Genomic DNA, 15,009 nt, shown 5'->3' with positions numbered 1-15,009 from the left:
CCCCTGTTCCTACTCTCACTAGCTCTCTCTCTCTCATGAATAAATTTTTAAAAACGTAAAAAAAAAAAAAAAAAAAAAAAAAGTTAAAAAAAAATATTTTTTTTTACCCCAAAGTGGGAGTAACAGATATATTCCCATGTTGCTCTTTAGGAAGATTTTCTTAATTTGCAGTGCTATAAGCAGTGTTCGAATGCCTGTTTCCTCATTATTATGCTAACTGTGGATTTTTCTCACTTGTACTTTTCATAGTAGGATGAATTGTCACCTCATCATTGTTTTAAATTCAGTTTCCTTTTTTTAAAAATTAATTTATTTTTTTATTTATGATAGTCACAGAGAGAGAGAGAGAGAGAGAGAGAGAGAGGCAGAGACATAGACAGAGGGAGAAGCAGGCTCCATGCACCGGGAGCCTGACGTGGGATTTGATCCCGGGTCTCCAGGATCACGCCCTGGGCCAAAGGCAGGCGCCAAACCGCTGCACCACCCAGGGATCCCTTGACATTTCTTTTCAGTGGTTTCTCATTTCATTGCTCTTTCTCTTGAATTCACTTTTTAGTTAATAGTTGGCTTTGTTTTTTATAGCATAAAAACCACACTGGCAGTAATGATTTCTTTAAGTGCCTCAATATTCCAACATTGATACCTTGTTTTTCTTTTACGAAAGGAATATTATTGGATTGTCTTCTATGTTTTATGATAAATTTTTGAAATTTTTATCTTCAAATGAAAATCTATTTCAGTTTATTTAACTCCTCCAAATCTGTTATGGCAAAGAGTATACATGGGATCATATATGTATAGTCTTTTAAATGATATCTAGTTTCTCCTCTGTGGCTTAAAAGGTATTCATTTGGGGATCCCTGGGTGACTCAGTGGTTTAGCACCACCTTTGGCCTAGGGTGTGATCCTGGAGATCCAATCGAGTCTTGAGTCTCGCATTGGGCTCCCTGCATGGAGCCTGCTTCTCCCTCTGCCTGTATCTCTGCCTCTCTCTCTCTTTCTCTCTCTGTATCTCTCATGAATAAATAATTTTTTTAAAAAAGTATTCATTTATTTATTGTTTGTTTCAACACATTTTTTATACATTATTGTGTAGATTTGAATTTATTTCTGCAGTTTCTAATTCTTCTTTTTTTAAAAAGGATTTATTTATTTATTATTTGAGCAAGGGGGATAGTGAAGGGTAGGAGAGAGATTCCCAAGTGGACTCCTTGCTGATCATGCAGACCAACATGGGCTGATCCCACAACCCCGGGACCCCAAGATCACAACCTGAACTGAAACCAAGAGTTGGACACTTAACTGACTGTACTACCCACAATTGGTCTACTTTAAAAAAAAATCTAATACTATAAGATTCTTACCTCTAAAATATGTGCATATGACTATAGGTATAGGTATATGCATATGGAGACATTAGCAAGTCTGGAGGGTTAACCTTGGATGGTTGGATTACCATTTCATTGTATTCTTGTCATTTATCTATAAATGTAATATATGTTACATTAAAATCAACCTCATTGCTTAAAACTAGAGAAACTCTTTGAACAAAGTGAAGAACACAAAAATATCAATCATGAAATAGAAGGCACTTATTAGGAAAATATGAAGAAGGGGTGGATAGGGAGTATGTCACACTGGGGGCAAACTTAGAAATGGCAATTCTTCTTAAGTCCTTTTATGTGACTCTGCTTGACACCATCCAGCCTTCTGTGTACGTACATCTCTGCATAGCTGCCCCTGACATTTCTGAGATGTCTACTTCTCTTGTCCTGTTCTATCTCAGTCCTATTCCTGGAACCTACTACCTGTGATTGCAGCTATGTCTGCCTTTGGTGTTTGACCCAGTTGGTTACCACAGTGACTTAACAGTCACTGATTTCTTTCTAGATCTCTGATACCAGATTTTGCTCTTTCCGTGTTTGGGCTACAGCTCAAATCTCTTTGTAGTCCTGCCTCAATTATCAACCCTCCTCACCTCCATACTACCCACCCACTTTCAGCTCTACCAGCTTCTGGTCTGTCCTATTCTCAGCTGCATCAGAATGTTTGGGGTGACAGACCATCTGCTCAAAATAGCCATGCCCTGGACATGGTTTTTTAGACCAGAAATGGATTCTGCCCACAAGAGAAACAGCTTGTGATCTGTGCACTCTGGTTCAAAAAAAAAAAAAAAAAAATCACAAAACACACAAAGCTCATCCCTGGAGCTGGCCATGTAGCAATCAGGGTCCAATCGGGAAAACAAAAACTGCTATGGACATGTTAAACAGAAGGATTTAATTCAGGCAATTTGTTGGAAAGCTGGAAAAGCGTAAAAAAGAGGAAGCTAGGGCAGCCTGGGTGGCTCAGCGGTTTAGCGCCGCCTTCAGCCCAGGACGTGATCTTGGAGACCCAAGATAGAGTCCCACGTCGGGTTCCCTGCATGGAGCCTGCTTCTCCCTCTGCCTGTGTCTCTGCATCGCTCTCTCTGTCCCTCTCATGAATAAATAAAGTCTTAAAAAAAAAAAAAAAAAGAGGAAGCTAGGAAAACCAGAGATTTATATTTCAGCAAACAGCTACCAACTCTAAGACTGGGAGAACATAAGTGAAGAGGTGACATGAACATTCTCCAGGGAACTGCAAAGGTAGGTAGGAGGTGGTGTCATTCAGCCAGTGCTCAGAGCTGGGAGATTGTGGATACACTAGTAAGGGTTCTTGAGATATGGAGAGAGATATACTATATGTTGGCAAATTGAATTTAAAATTTTAAAAATGTAAAAAAAAAAAAAGATACGGAGAGAGTTGTCTTGGTTCATAGTTTTCGTGCAATGAGTCGTACTATTTTGTTTCCATCCTCAGTGAGGTGAAATTACTTATTATAGTCTTAAAATAGGCCTCCTTTTACTTGAGCTACCTTGTCTCAGAAACAAATCCTCCCAAGACACCCATCATGGTCATCAGACCAGGCCTCTTCCCCCATGTTTTCCTTCACCATGCAGACTCAGAACAGATCCTGCATTTGGAAGTTGAACTGCCCAATAGTTGTGATCATTGCTGTTCTATGACATTACAACGTTTTTAAATCCAGAAAAGGGAAATTCTGCAACATTATCTTTTTCCCTCCCAGAACACTAACATTTTTGTATGCTTCTTTTTGGTTGCATTTTACAATTGTTTTGTATTTTTTTAAAAAAATTTTTTTAAGATTTTATATATTTATTCATGAGAGACACACAGAGAGAGGTAGAGACACAGGCAGAGGGAGAAGCAGGCTTCCTTCCAGGAGCCTGATGCAGGACTCCATCCCAGATCCCGGGATCATGCCCTGAGCCAAAGGCAGACAGAAATTCAACCGCTGAGCCACTCAAGCATCCCAATTGTTTTGTATTTTATATTTATGAAACTCTTAATGCTCCATTAATTAGCATTGCATTAAATGTGTGAACAGGAAGTGTTACCTTACCATTTGTTTGGTCTTTCCAATTTTGAGCAAGGTTAACTCTCCATCTAGTCCGATTTTCTTTTACTGTGTCATTAAGGTTTTGGGATTTTCTTTATAATTTTTGTTAGGTATACATTAAAATATTTAGTGGGGACTTGGGGTCTTGGTTATGAATGGACTGTTTTTTACACTTTCATTTCTGGATATTGATTATAACGACTAAATATTTTAAAATCTATTTATGTTCCCTGCTGACCACTTGAGGCAATGGAGAATTGTCCAGTGTGAGAAGGGGTGCAGAGCAGAGATGGATTTGTGTCACCTGTTTGCTTTCACGTGTTTGTGTCTCTGTGGACAATGTTTGAGTAGCACGTGGCTCTTGTGAGCCATTGGGAGGTGTACCTTTCCCATTTTCCCCCATGAATGAGCCAAGTTAAATGACCTGTTTTAGGACCAAATCCATGTCTTTATACTCTCTGAAGGCACAGGCTGTACAGACCTTTGCTTTCAACAGCTCTCATTTCTAATAATTCGAGCTACCTGGACTAGTTTGGGAAATATTCATTTCTATAATATGAAAGACTGAAATGACTAATTATTTGGAGATTGGTTACGGGTTTTTTAGGCAACAGATTAAAGGTTAGTCTAAATAATGTCTTAAAAATATGTTCTTTGAAAATTGCACGTGTAATAAGAGTTCACTATACAAAAATGAGAAAATGCCCATAAGCTAAAAAAAAAGAAAAGAAAAAGAATGCTCATAATTCTACTACCTGGAGATGACTACTGTTATTTTGGTATCTTTTCTTCTAAATGTTTTCTATATCTGATGTACAGGATTATATAAATAAATATACACACTCATGGGACTTTCTCTGTAATCATGTGAACCAATTCCTATAATAAATCTCCTCTTACAAATCTATGTCTATCTACATCAACATCTATATCTATAATCCTATTAGTTCTGTTTCTCTGAAGAGCCCTAACTAATATACCCAGTTTCCTCTACAGGTAACATCATACAAAACTGTAGTACAGTACTAGATCTAGGATTTTTTTTTTTTTTTTGAGAGGGAATGGGGCACAGGTAGGGATAGAGGGAGAGGGAGAGAATCTTAAGCAGGCTCCACACTCAGCATGGAGCCCAGTATGAGGCTCCATCTCACGACCTTGAGATCATAACCTAAGCTGAAACCAAGAGTCAGACACTTAACCAACTGAGCCACTCAGATGCCCTATAACCAGGATATTGATATTGATACAGAACATTCCATCACCACAAGAATCCTCATGTTGCCCTTTTATAAGGCAACTCTGTTCCATTCTCCTCTCCTCTACTGGGGCTGTTATCTCTGGCATCTATTAATTTGTTCTTCATTTATTTCTATAATTTTCTTGTTTCAAGAATGCTCATAAGTAGAATCACACAGTATGTACTTTCTTGGCTTTTTTTCCACTTTGCATAATACTTTTTTTAACTTAGAAAAGTTAATGATTATTCACTCAGTATAATTTCACTCAGCATGCCAAATTTAGCATATATCAATAATGTGTTCTTTTTTTATTGTTGAGTATTACATGGAATGGACATACCCAATTTGTTTAACCATTCGTCCCCTGAAGTACATCTGGGTTGTTTCCAGTTTTTGGCTATTATAAATAAAGCTACTATAAACATTCATGGATAGATTTTTATGTGAACAGAAGTCTCCATTTATCTGGAATAAACACCCGAGAGTGCAATTGCTGGGTTGTATGGTGGTTGGCTGTTTAGTGCTTTATAAAACTACCAAACTGTTTTCCAGAATGGCTGTACCATTTTACAGTGCTACCTACAATGTAAGAATGATCTGATTTCTCGGCATCCTCACCAGCACTTGGTGTTAGCTTTTTATTTTAGCCATCCTGATAGTTATGATTTTCCTTAATAGGTATAGTGCTAAGGTGCCTGGGTGGCACAGTCAGCTAAGCATCTAATTCTTAATTTTGGCTTAGGTCATGATCTCAGAGTCCTGGGATAGAGCCCTGTATTGGGCTCCCTGCTCAGCGTGGAGTCTGTTTAAGATTCTCTTTCCCTCTCCCTCTGCACCTCCTACTCGTGCTCTCTCTCTCAAATACATAAATAAATCTTAAAAAAAATTATTATAGTGCTATTCAAATGATCTATTTCATATTGGGTGTGTTGTGTTAGTTTGTGTTTTTCAATGAATTACTACATTTCATCTAAGTTGTCAAATTTATGTGTATAGAGTTGCCATAGTATTTTTTAAAAAGTCATTGATTTCTCTTGCCATTTGCAATGACATGGATGGAGCTAAAGATTATTAAGCATAAGTCAGAGAAAGATAAAAACCATATGATTTCACTCATCTATGGAATTTAAGAAACAAAACAAATGAGCAAAGAAAAAAAAAGAGAAAGAGAGAAAGAGGCAAACCAAGAAACAGACTCTTAACTATAGACAGCAAACTCATGGTCACCAGAGAGAAGGTGGGTAGGGGGGATGGGTGAAATAGGTGATGGGGATTATTAAGAAGAGCACTTGTGATGAGCACTGGATGATGTATGGACATGTTGAATCACTATATTATACACTTGAAACTAATATTACACTGTATGTTAACTAACTGTAATTCGGATAAAAACTTTTTACAAAAATAAAAATAAATAAAAATCATTGATTTCTGCTATTTGTTAGTTCCTTTCTTTTGATTTGAGTTTATTTTTCTCTCCTTCTAGCTTCTTTTTTTTTTTTTTTTTTAGATTTTATTTATTTATTAGAGATACAGAGAGAGAGAGAGAGAGAGGTAGAGACACAGGCAGAGGGAGATGCAGGCCCCGTGTGGGGAGCCTGATTAGGACTCGATCCCGGGTCTCCAGGATCACGCCCCCGGCTGAAGGCGATGCTACACCGCTGAGCCACCCAGGCTGCCCTCCTTCTAGCCTCTTAAATGGGAGCTCAGGTTATTAATCTGAGACTTCCTCTTTTCTCATATGTGCACTTAGTGTTAATTAATTTCCCTGAAAGAGATATTTTCTATTGTGTAGGGAAACCTTAATGTACCCACCGTGTGCATAGCTCCCTACCGAGGAATTCAATTCAATTCAGCAAATATTTATGGAGTGCTTGGGCCAGGTACTGTTCTAAATCCTCAGTATACATCAGGGAACAAAACAGACAAAGATCTCTATCTTTGTGGAACTTACGTTCTAGCCAGGGGAGACACACAATAAATAATAAGCGTCATTTAGATAGTATGTTAGAAAGTAATAAGTACAGGAACAAAAAGTCCTGCAGGATAAGAGGGAATGGACATGTGGGGAACTAGAGCATTTAATGCTATAGTACTAACAGTACAGCATTTGATATACTATGTGTGTAGTATTGAATATGTTGGTCAGGGCTTGTGGAGAAGGTGAGATTTGAGTAAACATCTAAAGGAAAAAAAAAAAAGATCTAAAGGAGTCAGTGAAGCCAGTGTCTGGTAGAGGTGTGCTTCAGACAGGTGGGGCACCTAGAGCAAAGGCCCTGTGGTGGGAGCATGCCTGGACTATCTGAGGAAAAGCAAGGCAGCCAGCGTGACTAGAGCAGGGTGAGCAAGGGGGGAAGTGGTAAAGATGAAGTCAGAGTATAAAGGGGGCCAGGTCTTTGGGTCTTGCTCGACGTGAAAAGGGAGGCCACTGCAGTATATGAAGCAAAGGAATGACACGTCTTGGTTTAGGTGTTCAATGAATCACTCTGGCTGCTATGTGAGGCATAGACCACATGTAGAAACAGGTCACCTCATAGCAGGGTACTCTAGCAATGCAAGCGAGAGACGGTGTGGCTTGGAGCAGAGTGGTAGCAGTGGGAATAGTGAGAAGTGACTACATTCTAAATACATTTTGAGGGGCACCTGGGTGACACCGTTGGTTAAGCGTCCAACTCGTAATTTCAGCCCAAGTCATGATCTCAGGGTGGTGAGATTGAGCCCCATGTCAGGCTCCATGCTCAGTGCAGAGTCTGCTTGAGACTCTCCCTCCCTCTGCCCCCTCCCCCTAAAATAAATAAATCTTTAAAAATACATACATACATTTTGAGAGAGTTAATAGGAATTCTTTTTTTTTTTTTTTTTTTAATAGGAGTTCTTCACAGACTGGACTTGGGGTGTTTGAAAAAGACAGACATGTGGATAACCAGCTTGATATAAATCCTTAAAGGTAGGTGACCGCGTTCCATACCACACGCACCCTTCCTACTCCTACAACCTTGCTCACAGCTTGTTGGACGATGGTAGGTGCTTACCCGCAAGCAGCTGATCAGTGGGCTGGACATTAGCCTACAGAGTTTCCTGGCACGAAAGTTTTGCCCAAGCAAATGGCAATTAACTGTGCCAATGATTTTCTCTTTCAGGAATCAGAACTGGAGAAACAAGAAGAGACACTCCATGAAAGCAGAAGCTGACAGACACACAGAGAGGCAGTAGTCAGACTTCATGAGTAAGCACAAGCCGTGAATAAACACCAGCCGTGAGCAAACAAAAACCACGAGGCAGCAAAAAGATACACAAAGTAATGATGGAAGTGATAGAAGATGACTAAGACAGCATCACATTCTCAGGAGGAAGGGTCCCTGGCCAGACCTGGAGCCAGAGGTACAGTCACCTCCTCTGTTACTGGAGATGGGGGATGGTGCTAGACAGAGACGACAGGTGTGCCCTGGTGAGCCACGTCAGGCTGGAGTCGGCTCTGTAGTAGCCAGAAGGGCACCTGAGCCAAAATTATGAGAGTGCAAGGAAGCCAGAGAAAGCAGAGGAAAGCTGTCTCCTGAGAGAAGCAGAAGGCAGAGAGAGAGGCAGGGATGGCAGGTGATGCAGCCACGTGAGACATGGCACAGCATCTTCCCTTCCTGTTTCAGGCTCATCCCACAGCCAGGACACCTGTGCTGATCCCTGCACTTTAGAGCCCCTGGAGAGCACCTTCTGTGTCACTTCCAACTACCTCCTCTTCTACTTGAGCTGGTGGGAGTGGTTTTTGGTCTATGCTCCAGGGGTGGTACATTTAGCTGGATATTTCTGGATAGCTACGTATCTCTCAGGATTGAGCATGGCAGACAAGGGACAAAAGGTGAAATGCAAATGTTTGGGATAAAGAAGTAGCTGGAATCAGGTGAAGCATTTTACACACCTTGTCTCATTTGATCTGCAGGGTTAGGGAGGTAGCAATACTGAGGGTAAGTACCATCCACCTTCACTGTTCACTGAATCTGTATTTGCCAATTTGCCTACTCCCTAAAATTTAGTTGTGACCCCAAAACAACACCACCTGTATTTTCTTTTTTTTTTTTTTTCAAAGATTGTATTTACTTATTCATGAGAGAAACAGAGAGAGAGAGAGAGAGGCAGAGACACAGGCAGAGGGAGAAGCAGGCTCCCTGTGGGGAGCCCAACATGGGACTCCATCCTGGGACTCTAGGATCAGGCCCTGGGCCAAAGGCGGCGCTAAACCACTGAGCCACCTGGGCTGCGCACCACCTGTACTTTCACAGTGTTCACAGACACGCGCAGAGTGGTGAAAAAAATTGAATAGTCTCAGGCACTGTTCCTAACCCAGTAGAAGAGGTAACACTTAGCCTGTTTCAGCTCCCATACCGTAAACAGGTTTCCCTTTTGCAGTCTATTTAGCATCACATTGTCCACATTGTGTGCTGTTTGTTGGTGATTTCAGCACTTCATATGGTCCCTGGTTACAATGTTGAAGTGCTGTCTGTGTTCCTAAGCACAAGAAGGCCATGACGTGCCTTATAGAGAAAAATATGTGTTAGACGAGCTTTGTTTAGGCAGGAGTTAGAGTGCTGTTGGCTGTGAAGTCAGTGTTAATGAACCAGTAATATATATTAAGTTGTCTTTAAACAGAAACAAACATAAAATAAAGTTATACATTAATTGGTTGATGAAAATATCATGACTGGAGGCCCACAGGAATCTAACCCTGTATTTCCTCTGGGAGTAACAGTTCAGTATTTGCTAATTCGGTGCCTGCCCAGACTTTATAGAGCTACCGTAAAAAACAAGAATCCACTGTAGCATGTGCAGGACCAGTGGAACAGTGTGGATGCGCAGCTCTGCTTCTGGACGCCTCATGCTCATTCCATTCCACCATTCCATGCTTCAGAAGAGAAAGAGCATTGTGCAGCTTCCAGTGCTCCTTCCGCTGCACAATGTTGCTTTCTCTAGAACGGAGAAATTGGGAAATGAACAGATATGAAACAACCATGGAAAATACAGTAGAATCTACATTAGGGCTGGGATACAGTCATATGTAGGACATTGTCATCACTCATCCCTTGAATATGTGTGGCGGGCATTTCTCATCTACCACAACCTCTTTTCCTGCTTGAGCCCTGATGGGGTTCCACAGCCCTTCTCAAGCCAGGATTCCAGGCAACCACTACCAACTGATGAGAGTTGGCATCTAAGATGAAACCTTTATCTTCCTTGCATGATAACCGGCGTCCTTAAAGATCAAGCATGCACTTGGAGGATCTGAGTTGCCAGGCTTAAGGAACTTTTAGATTTTAAGCAAATATGTCAGTCTGTTTCAAAGCTTAGACCCCATGGTAGCTCTGAGCATCTGATTAACTCTCTGGAAAGGCTTTTTGGATTCCTTTTTTTTTTTTTTTTTAGATTTATTTATTTATTTATTTGTTTGTTTATTTATTTATTTATTTATTTATTTATTTATTTATTTATGAGAGGCAGAGACACAGGCATTGGGAGAAGCAGGCCCCATGCAGGGAACCTGATATGGGACTCGATCCTGGGTCCCCAGGATCAGGCCCTGGGCTAAAGGCAGCGCTAAACTGCTGAGCCACTCTGGCTGTCTGAGCATCTGCTTTTGACTGAGGTTGTGCTCCCAGGTGCCTGGGTTTGAGTCCCACATCAGGCTCCCCGCAGAGAGCCTACTTCGCCCTCTGCCTATGTCTCTGCCTCTGTATGTGTGTGTGTGTGTGTGTGTGTGTGTGTGTGTGTGTCTCATGAATAAATAAATAAAACCTTAAGTCTTTTTTTTTTAACCTTAAGCCTTTAAAAAGAAGAAGAAGAAGAAGAAGAAGAAGAAGAAGACGACGACGACGACTTTGCTCCTGATAGATTCAGCTGGATGGGAACCATCTTGTTCATCTCTGAATCACCTTGCCTAGAGCACTGTCTGGCACAGAGCTGGTGCTCAGTGATGTTTGTTGAATGAAGGCCTGGGCACCTAGACCGATCCCTATCTTTCCCAGGGGGAAAGAGTCCTGATGTAGACCGGCAAGAATGGAATCCTTAAAGGCACAAAGCAGAGCAAGCATGGCAGGAGAAGGAGCTTTGCAGGAAGCAGGGGAGGCAGTCAAGAAACTGTAAATGAGGGATCCCTGGGTGGCGCAGTGGTTTGGCGCCTGCCTTTGGCCGAGGGCGCGATCCTGGAGACCCGGGATCAAATCCCACATCGGGCTCCCGGTGCATGGAGCCTGCCTCTCTCTCTGCCTGTGTCTCTGCCTCTCTCTCTCTCTCTCTCACTCTCTGTGACTATCATAAATAAATAAAAAATTAAAAAAAAAAAGAAACCGTAAATGAAAGCGAACTGGAGCTGCATTCTGTTGAATCTCTCTGCCTCTTTTCTTCATTTCTCTTCATGTTCTCTCCTATGGCTTATCTCATTACTTCTGGCAAGATGGATCTGGGCATCCCAAGCAGGACTGGGGTGGAGGCATATACGGAAGAGGAGGCCTGAGCTATGGTTTGAACTGGGAGCTAGTTTTGTCTCTGAACTAAGGAACCCCAGCCTTCAGCTTCTAGAACTGCTGGGCATCAGTGCTGCCCATTCTCACACAGGTCTCAGGACACTTACCACACCATCAACCTAGCCCAGTCCCTCTCCTCTTCTGCCCTATTTCCTTTCCCCTTCTCCCCTCCATCAGTCATGGCAAATGGGGTTTGAGAGGGGATAGGGAAGAGGGGATGGGAAGCCAGGCCAGGAAGAGATGGATATATTTGACTGGGAGCCTAAGAAGGGAAGGAAGGACACTTAGTGCACCAATAAATATAGGATAGGAGTTAAGGCTGAAGAAATGTTGTTAGATTTCTGAACCATGTTTGCTATTTTAGTATCAGAAATGATTGTCAGTTAAAATCTCTGCCCTGGTATTGGGAAAGCTACAGAAAGCTGGAGCTTCCCAATATGCAGCTAATTCTGGAGAAGTAGTGTGGTACTTGAGGCCATGGGAAGTAGTGTGGTACTTGAGGCCATGGGAAAAAGTGCATGCACTTTGGAGTAAGATTGAGCTGGGTTACCACTTGCTAGCTCTCTAGTTTGGGGCAGTTTCCTTAATCACTCTGGATTTTACTTCTTTTTTTCTGTAAGATGAAGATAATAGTATGCACACACACAAAAAACCAATAGTATGCACTTTATAGGATCATAATGACTAAAGGAAATGAGGTTTATCAAGTTTTGTGAAATGTGCTTAGGAAACTCAAATGATACCAATTGTTATCATTAGTAATATGATCATCTTGTGCTCTTTACTTACACAAAGTGAGGTATTTTCTTTTCTTCTCAGCTCTGGGATGGAAGCAAAATAGACTGAGTTTCTGAGAATTCTTAAGAGGAAGACAGGCACTCAGACAGCCTGTCTGAGAAGCAATTCTGATAGTTTAAGGGTCAGGAAGCCTGTAGAATTCCACAGCAGTGACTATAATGGGGGCTCTGGAGACCGTTAGTTCTCAAGATGAGAGGGTGATTAACTAGGAAAAGCGTAAAAGTTTTACTTTGGGAAAGTTTGCCCACATTGCATGCTGCCCTCTCTCTACAGGTCTGGATTGTAAGGAGTGGCCAAATCCAATTTAACCAACAAACAAGCCAGTAAGCCAGAGAGCTGGCTATTAAGCTACTGTAAGCCCTGGCACATTTGGCTTTACCTCCCCAGTTTCTGTAACATTTCCCATAGTTTCCCGTGGCTGGGCTCACTGATGCAAAATCCCCCCAGGCCCCCAGTTTTTGCCTGTCATCTGTGGAATTAGTTCTTTACGCTGAATTAGTTCTCTATGCTGCTGTTACAAATGATTACAACCTTGGTGGCTTAAACAACACAGATTTATGATCTTATCATTCTAGATATCAAAAGAGCAAAATTGGCCTCATTGGGCTAAAATCAAGTTGTCAGTAGGGCTATGTTCCTTTCTAGAGGCCCTGGAGGGGATAATCTGTTTCCTTACTTTTCCAGCGTCTAGAGGCCACCTGCGTTTCTTGGCTCATGGCCCCTTGCATCGTCAAAAGTCAGCAACGGCAGAGTGAGTCCTCACACCGAGTCATTCCAACCTCTACTTCTGTCATCATATTTCCTTTTGAATTTCTGCTTCCCTCTTCCATATGAAGCAGCCCGGGTGGCTCAGCGGTTTAGCGCCGCTTTCAGCCCAGGGCCTGATCCTGGAGACCCGGGATCGAGTCCCACGTCGGACTCCCTGCATGGAGCCTGCTTCTCCCTCTGCCTGTGTCTCTGCCTCTCTCTCTCTCTCTCTCTCTCTGTGTCTCATGAATAAATAAATAAAATCTTAAATAAAGGACACTTATGATTAGATAGGGCCCACCTGAATAATCCTGGATAATCTCCGTATTTTAAAGTCAGCTGATTTGGGGTGCCTGGGTGGCTCACTTGGTTGGGCATCTGCCTTCAGCAAACGTCACAATCCTGAGATCCTTGGATCGAGCCCCGCATCAGGCTCCTTGCTTGGGGAGGAGTCTGCTTCTCCCTCTTCCTCTGCCACTACCCACCCACCCCCCCGCCGCTGTGCTCTCTCTCTCTCAAACAAATAAATAAAACCTTAAAAAGAAAATAAAGTCAGGTGATTTGCAACCTTAATTCTATTTGCAACCCTTGCCATAGTTCCATGATTTCCCTGGCCCTGTAATGTAACCTATTCATAGGTTCCAGAGATAGATATGTGTATATTTGGGGGCTCTTGTTCCACCTTCAACAACCCTTATCCATTATGCCCTGCTCTGTGATTCTAAACCCGGATTTAGAATTTAGTAAAGTCCCTCAGATACCAGGCTCGAGCCATCTTCCTTGTGATGGTGTCCATGAATCTCGTGCTGGAGGAGTTGGTCTCTGGTCTCCCCAGCTCCCTTCACTTCATTTGACCTTTATATAAAATGACCCGAGGTGAGGTGCCATACACTGAGCATGCAAGTACTCTGGTTGCTCTGCTCAAACTGGTGGGTAGGAGAAATTTTTTTTTATTTCTTCACATTCAGATTCTTTGTTGTGATAGCTAGCTAATAGATCAAGTTTTTCTTTGATGAATATTTTCAAACATAAGAAGCTTATCCGTCCATTCTACGTCCCAGCCTTATCTGATAGTACTTTCATTAACTCGAAACTAACCGATTAACTCAGGTACTAACTCAATTAATGCCTGAGGACAGTTTACACAAACTACAATAATCATTAGCTGCCAGTTCCTAAACCTACTCAGAGGTGCCTGTACTGTTTTAGATATGTACAGAAAGACACACTCATACCTTCTTAGATACATGCGTGAAGAAACACTCATGTACATGCACAGTGATCATTGTAGTGGGGAGAAGATCTTAAACAATCTATTAAGATGTGCTAGATGTCCACAGGATGACATATGCAAGTGTTGCATGACTATATTGTACCCCTAAAACTAATATAGCTCTGGGTGTTAACTAACTGGAATTAAAATAAAAATTTAAGTAAAGAAAGATGTGCTGTATATCATCTTATCTTAAGGGGAAGGAAACATTTATTGAGAACCTGCTTTGATGTTGAAAACTTTATATTTGGGACGCCTAGGTGGGTCAGCAGTTGAACATCTGCCTTTGGCTCAAGGTGTGATCCTGGGGTCCTGGGATGGGGTCCCACATTGGGCTCCCTTGAGGACCCTGCTTCTCCCTCTGCCTATGTCTCTGCCTCTCTCTGTGTGTCTCTCATGAATAAATAAACTTTAAAAGACTTTATATCTTAAACTTACTTTAATTCTCATTATAATGCAGGAAAACAGCTTTTATGATCTCCCTTTTACAAGTGGGATAATTACAGCCCCAAAAATCACACAGCTAGTAAGATTTGAACATTTCACACCTGGACTGTTTCTAAAACATTTCTCAACTTTTTTCTTTTCCCTCACTTGACCAGCCTTAAAGCTGGGGAATGAACCAGAATAGAGTTGTTCAAAGTGAGGTTACTGAAGCGAACCCTAGAGTTTTATGGGGGTACTCAGAGGCTCCTCACATGGGAATGAAGGTGCTTGGTAAGAGGCAAGCTGAGTGGGCTGGGCTTTGGGCTCTTCCCACCCTCCATCAGGCCAGTTCTGCTATTATTAGTTCTACATATTGGGATGCAATATAATATTTCAATAGAAAGGAAGATGGGATGGAGTTCTGCTAAAATAGCCTCTTGAAGGCCATTAAACTGGAATCTGACCACCACGTCCCTGTGATTCTGGAAGTCTGTTCTAATTGTCCCCAGTTAATTAACCAGTTTTTCCAATGCCAGTGCCTTGGTTATCCTCTGAATGTGATTAGGGGCTTTGCTC

The sequence above is a fragment of the Canis lupus genome, chromosome 23 (genome assembly GCF_048164855.1).
Source record: "Canis lupus baileyi chromosome 23, mCanLup2.hap1, whole genome shotgun sequence".
NCBI classification, from domain to species: domain Eukaryota; kingdom Metazoa; phylum Chordata; class Mammalia; order Carnivora; family Canidae; genus Canis; species Canis lupus.
This window is presented reverse-complemented; position numbering follows the sequence as displayed.